This window comes from Apium graveolens, unplaced genomic scaffold, assembly GCF_009905375.1.
Source record: "Apium graveolens cultivar Ventura unplaced genomic scaffold, ASM990537v1 ctg4455, whole genome shotgun sequence".
NCBI classification, from domain to species: Eukaryota; Viridiplantae; Streptophyta; class Magnoliopsida; order Apiales; family Apiaceae; genus Apium; species Apium graveolens.
The window spans coordinates 1-7005 of NW_027418541.1; positions in this window are offsets into that span (position 1 = coordinate 1).

Consider the following 7005-nt stretch of genomic DNA (forward strand, 5'->3'; position numbering starts at 1 on the left):
CTTCTCAGTAAAGCAAGTCAAGATGAAAGTTGGCTATGGCACAAGAAGCTATCCCATTTAAACTTCAAGGACATGAATGAGCTGGTAAAGAAAGAACTGGTAAGAGGCATTCCTCTAGTGGAGTTTTCAAAGGATGGACTGTGTGATGCCTGCCAAAAAGGGAAGTAGATTAAAGCATCATTCAGGAAGAAACTTGATTCAATAATTGAAGAGCCTTGCAACTGCTTCACACGGATTTGTTTGGACCAGTCAATTGTATTGTCCATCTCAAGGAAAAGATTCTGCCTAGTAATTGGAGATGATTTCTCAAAGTTCTCTGGACATATTTCCTAAAGTCTAAAGATGAGGCTAGTGAAATCATCATCAATCACATAAGGCAAGTCAACAATCATCATGATTTCAAAGTTAGAAGAATCAGGAGTAGGACAATAGAACTGAGTTCAAGAATTTGTCATGAGAGCATTTTGTGAGGAAAATGGGATTCTGCATGAGTTTTCAGCAACAAGGACTCCACAACAGAATGGAGTAGTGGAAAGGAAGAACAAATCACTTATTGAAGCTGCAAGGACAATGCTTGAAGAATCTAAACTGCCAACATATTTCTGGGCTGAAGCTGTAAATACTGCTTGCTACACTCAGAATATTTCTCTGGTTAATCAAGCAAGATGCATGACTCCCTATCAATTGTTCAAGAACAAGAAACCAACTCTAAACTTTCTTCATGTCTTTGGTTACAAATGCTATATTCTGAGAAATCAAACTGATCAAAATGGGAAGTTTGATGCTAAAGCAGATGAAGGAATTTTTGTTGGATATGCTGTTGGTAAAGCATATAGAGTCTACAATCTAAGATCCAACATTGTTGTGGAATCTATACATGTTGTGTTTGATGATAAAAAGATTGAAGGACTGAAAGATGGAGATTACCATAAGAGCCTTAAATTTGACAATGTGGAGATGGTTAGTGATGACAGTGATGATGAAAGTGATCAAGAAATAGTGTCTAAGGATAATGTATATAAATCTATTACCAATGAAGCACAAAACTCAACATTTGTCGAGTTACATAATGCTTCATCCATCGGGAGACAGTCTACGTTATCCGTAGTATTTTGGAAAATTATCTTTTTGGTTTGGTTCGGGAGACAACCTGCCTCATCCGTCGGTACTCAAAATTCTCCATCTGTCGAGTTATCAAAAGAAGCAGGAAGTCAAGATAGATCACCAATAGAAAGTTCCCCTTTCTCAAATCAAAGATCCACAAACTCAGGGGGAGTTTCTAACAATCAAAACTCAATCACACATCAAGACTCCTATGAGGTTTCTTCATCTAGAGCTAATCTATCTCAACAAAGGAAATGGAAAAAAGATCACCCCTTTGAGCTTATCATTGGTGATGTTTCTTCTAAAGTTCAAACTAGAAGAGCAACTCAGGAAGAATGTCTATACAACAGCTTTCTTTCCAAGGAAGAACCAAAGAAGGTAGAAGAAGCTTTGTTGGATCCTGATTGGATTTTAGCTATGCAGGAGGAGCTAAACCAATTTGAAAGGAATAATGTATGGAAGCTGGTACCCAAGCCTAAAGGAAAGAATTCAATAGACACCAAGTGGGTATTCAGAAACAAGATGGATGAAAATGGCATAGTAGTCAGGAACAAAGCTAGTTTGGTTGCTAAGGGCTATTGTCAACAAGAAGGAATAGATTCTGATGAAACATTTTCTCATGTTGCAAGACTTGAAGCCATTAGAATTTTCTTAGCCTATGCAGCCCATGCCAATTTCAAGATCTATCAAATGGATGTCAAAAGTGCCTTTCTGAATGGAGATTTGGAGGAAGAAGTATATGTCGGTCAACATCCTGGTTTTGAAGATCCAAATTTTCCAGAATATGTCTATTATCTTCTGAAAGCACTTTATGGACTGAAGCAAGCACCTAGAGCCTGGTATGACACTTTATCAAAGTTCCTTTTGGAAAATCACTTCACAAGAGGTACCGTAGATAAAACTTTATTTTTCAAAAATTTTCATGGCTATAGTATACTTATTCAAATTTATGTAGATGATATTATTTTTGGCTCTACAGATGAGAAACTTTGCAAAAAGTTTACCAAATTGATGCAAAGTAAGTATGAAATGAGTATGATGGGAGAACTAACTTACTTTCTTGGTTTACAAGTTAAGCAAGTTAGTGATGGAATATTCATTAGTCAAACTAAATATATTTTTGATAGTTTAAAGAAGTTTGATCTAATGGATTGCACATCTGTAAAAACTCCCATAGCTACTGCAACTAAGCTTGAATTAAACACTACTGAAAAGTCTGTGGATATTTCAAGTTATAGAGGCATGGTTGGCTCACTTCTGTACTTAACAGCTAGTAGGCCAGATATAATGTTTGCTACATGTTTATGTGCTAGATTTCAGGCTGATCCTAGAGAATCTCACTTGATAGCTATTAAGAGAATTTTCAGATATCTCAAAGGAACACCAAACCTTGGCATTTGGTACCCTAGAGATTCTGGTTTTGATCTAACTGGTTATTCAGATGCAGATTATGCAGGTTGTAGAATTGGTAGAAAAAGTACAACAGGAACCTGTCAATTTCTAGGAAACAAGCTTGTGTCCTGGTTCAGTAAAAAGCAAAATTCAGTTTCTACTTCTACAGCTGAAGCTAAATATATTGCTGCTGGAAGTTGCTGTGCACAAATTTTATGGATGAAAAATCAATTGCTGGACTATGGTTTGCAAGTTTAGAGGATTCCAATTTTCTGTGATAACACAAGTGCAATTGCCATCACTGAAAATCCAGTGCAGCATTCAAGGACAAAGCACATAGATATCAAGTACCATTTCATAAGGGAACATGTAATGAATGGTACCGTGGAACTACATTTTGTTCCAAGTGAGAAGCAACTTGCAGATATCTTTACCAAGCCACTGGATGAATCCACTTTTTCAAGGTTGGTAAGTGAGTTAGGTATGCTTAATTACTCTTAAATCTATCTGAGTTATTTTGCAAGTTGATATACAGCCAGAAATTTAATTGATTTTTCAGTCTTGGATGAAATTTTGGCTAAGTCAAAATTTACATCTCGACGGATGACCCTTATCCATCGAGTTTGGTCATCCGTCGATATACAATTCGCTAATAAAAATCAATTTCTTTTCTAGAATATTTTATGTCTCGACGGATAACAGTTTATCCTCATCCATCGAATTATCTTAATCTAAGCCGTTAATTCCCTGTACATTATCCATCGAGTATACTTACAGTCTGTAATCATTACACGACCGATAATGAGTGGAATTTTTACAGTTTATTTTTAAACGGCTATTTTAGGCAATTTCTATTGGTTACTTTATTTTACTTTATTATTTTTATCAGTTATTTTTGAGATAGTATAAAAGCTTATTTCATTGCAATTGTTTTCTTTTATCATTCTCAAATTCAACTACTCTAATTTCACTCTCTCTCAAGCACTTACTCTCCTTCTCTTCAAGCTTTCGTTCTCTAACAATGGCACCTGTAGTAAAGATATGTCACAAACTGGGTTCATTAATGAGAAGAACGACTTTACTGCATTAGTCAACAAGGGTATTCAGCAATCGGAGGACTATCACAAGATGATGGACTTTGTGAAGAATTGCAAGCTAAATTACGCCATGTTGGAATCACCCACAATCTTCTGTGAAGTTGTTGAAGAGATGTGGACCACTGCTACCTACAGCTCTACAGATAAGCCCATCACTCTAACCATCAAAGGTAAAGAATTCTGTATCAATAGTGATGTGATAAAAGCATGTTTCAAAATACCTGATAACAATGTGACTTCACCACACACTGACACTGATATTATTAATATGCTTAATTCCACGCACTATGCACTTCCTACTTCTAAACTGAGTGATATTAGAAGAATGGGTCTTAGGAAGGAGTGAAGTTTCTTGTGTGATGTAGTTACTAAGGTTTTCTCTGGAAAAATCAGTAATTTTGATTCAGTGAATATTTCCATGCTTAACATGCTATACATGCTAGTTACAGATAAATTTTATAATTTCAATGACCTTGTCTTGTTTGAGTTAGGTTTCAAATTAGGAGAGTTAAATAAAAGAGGTAAGAATGTGTATTATGCCAGATTTCTCATGTTATTGGCTAACCACATTTGTGAAGAAATTATGCTTGAGAAGCCTAACAACAAACTGGATTGTTGGGTTCAAGAGAGAAGACTCATTGCAGATTTGAACAGGGCCAATCATCACAAGGATGTGCCAATGTTCAACTTTCCTGTAATGCAGGCACCTCAGGTAAGTGAGGTAAGTTCATCCATCCCTACAACTATTCCAACCTCCACAATTTCTTTGAATTCAGGAGTAGCTATGGTAATTGTGCCAATGACCAAACAGTTTCCTACCAAAGCTTCTAAACCTACTATTATTTCCAAATCTAAATCAAAGAAAACCCCCTCTGGTATCTCTCAAAAGATGCCAGCTGAAAAATCCACCAAAGCCAAAGAGGGGAGTGTGAAGGAGGGAAATTCAGGTGAGGGAAGGGGTGAACATCAAAGAAACCCCAAGAATAAGTTTGGAGAGTTGAGTGAATCCCAGCCTAGCCACACTGCAGTTTCCCAACAAACTGTAGTGCTTAAAAAAAATAAAAGCTCTCTTCTAGCTGCATCCTCCCAAAAGGATGTAGTTATTGAACAAAGCTCTCAACCAAGAGCACAGGCCAAGAGGGTTAGGGACACAAGCTCACCCCAAACTTATACAAGAAAGAAGAAATCTAAAACCTCTAGGGATGCACAGGGTACACACACTGTGCAAACTGGTGCTAAAGACACAGTCACTGCACCTTCTCAAGTTCAGTTTGATGTGGCTCCAATAAATGTGAAGTTACAGCCAAAATCTCTAGTTATAGAAGCACCTCATACACCATACTCACCAACAAACTCTCTGGATGTGGATATGATAAACACATCAATTCCTGATTCCTCTTCTTTAACTCTGTTGGGGAAGCCAAAATTTAGTGCAAGTGAGCATCATCTTTTAGATGATTTGTTGGCTCACTTGCCAATTCTTTCAGAAACTATTGTGTCATCTGTGTCCATAATATCTATAATTAACACAGAGTCAACAATAGTTTCTCTTCCCACCTCATTCATTTCTACTCTCTCGACGGATATTGCTCATCCGTCGAGTAGTGATTGTATCCCGACGGATAAGCCTAACAGCAGTTATCCGTCGGATAGTAAAACTACTCACTCGATGGATATCACTCATCCGTCGAGTATCTTTGCACCGCTTAAAACTTCAATTATTTCAAGTGCAGAAGATTTAGTGGTTGTACAGTCACTCTTAGGATTGAGAGAGGAGAGTGTCTTGAGTGAGAGGCTGGGTTGCTCCCAGGCAAAAGGAGAGGAAATGAGTGAAAATCTGCAATCCATTTCTTCAGGATTGGCAAAAGGGAGTGAGAGGAGTCCCACCTTAGTAGGTGAAGGTGAGAGTGTGAGGGTGGGGAGCCAGGGTGAGACCCTGATGCAACAAAAGAGAGAACATGAGAGAAAAGCAGGTACAGAGAGTATAAGGGTGGAGCCAGCCATTGCTCATGAGTCAATGATTGTGGATGATGCTGAAAAGGAAAGACAATTTCAACAACATTACAAAGCTGTAATTGATAACATTTCCTTGGATGCTGACACTTTTACTCATCCTGTGTCAGCCTATCAACTGTTGGCTGCTCAGGGCAATGAGGAGGAAGAAAAGACTTTGAATCTAGTCCATACTTCCGAATCTCTACAAAGGGATAAAGCTGCTGTCAATTTGATGCCTCCTACAGCTGGTGAGCCATCTGAGGAATTTGGAATAAATTCTAATGATGATGACTCTATTTCATTTGATGGAAGCATGAACTTAGGGGGAGATGAAGGCCCAAGTTCTATTCCAGATCTACCTGAATGGGCATTGACAAAGGAGTCTACACCAGGACAATTGAATGTATCCTTAGTCAAACAAATCATGTATATCCAAAAGGCCATTCAGAACACCTCAAATGCTAGTAACAAGGCTATTCTTCAAGCTTTCCTAGATTCTCTACATCTCATGAAGCTACAACAATTAAGACAGAATCTGAGTGTGGATGAACTCAAAAATGATATAGCTGACTTGATGACCTACAATTCTGAAAAGCTGGATTCAATCATGCCCTATGGTACCATGCAGGATCTATTACTGAGACTGAGAAGAGAATCTGATGCTGAAAAGAAGCTAACCAAATTGGAGGACAGAGTTCAAGCTATTGAAAACTCTGTGGTCACCATTCTTCAAAATCAACAGTCTCAGACCAATCTTCTAATGCAACTGGCTAAAGCACAAGGCTTGACTCCTCAACTTGATGATAAAAAAAGGGGGAGAAAGGACCAAGTGAGGGGGAGAAGCTTCAGATACAAATCACTAAGGTAATTGTGCCTTCAATTACTGTCTCAAAGCCACCAGTTGCAGATGGTATAGATCTGATTCAAGTAGCAACAACCAACTTGCAAGCTACTAAGAAAGAAAAGTTGAGTTTAGTCAACTGGGAGAAGATTGATGAGGAGATACAGAATAAATTCCAACTTGTCAAGGAGCCAGTTAAGTCAGCCATCCATCACTCTCAAGTCAAGCAAATTAGTGTGAATGAGATGAGCATGAACTATTTGGAAAGAGGACAATCTTCCTGCATCAAGTCTCCAAAGGCTGAAATGATTCTTAAACCAAGGGCAAACTATTTAAAATCATCCTTGAAGAACCCCTTGGACACTGTGTATAAGACACCCAAGCCTGATGAGAAGAAGCTTCTGTCAAGATCAATTGCCTTCTATAAAGATCCAGCTGATTCAACTTTAAAAAGAAGAATTACTAAGATATTCAGAAATGGGAAGGAAATTTGTGTGGTAGCTAGACATCCACAATTTGCTCAAGCAAAGAGAGAAGAAAAAGCCAGATTGAAGCAGAAAAAGAAGCAAGCTGCTC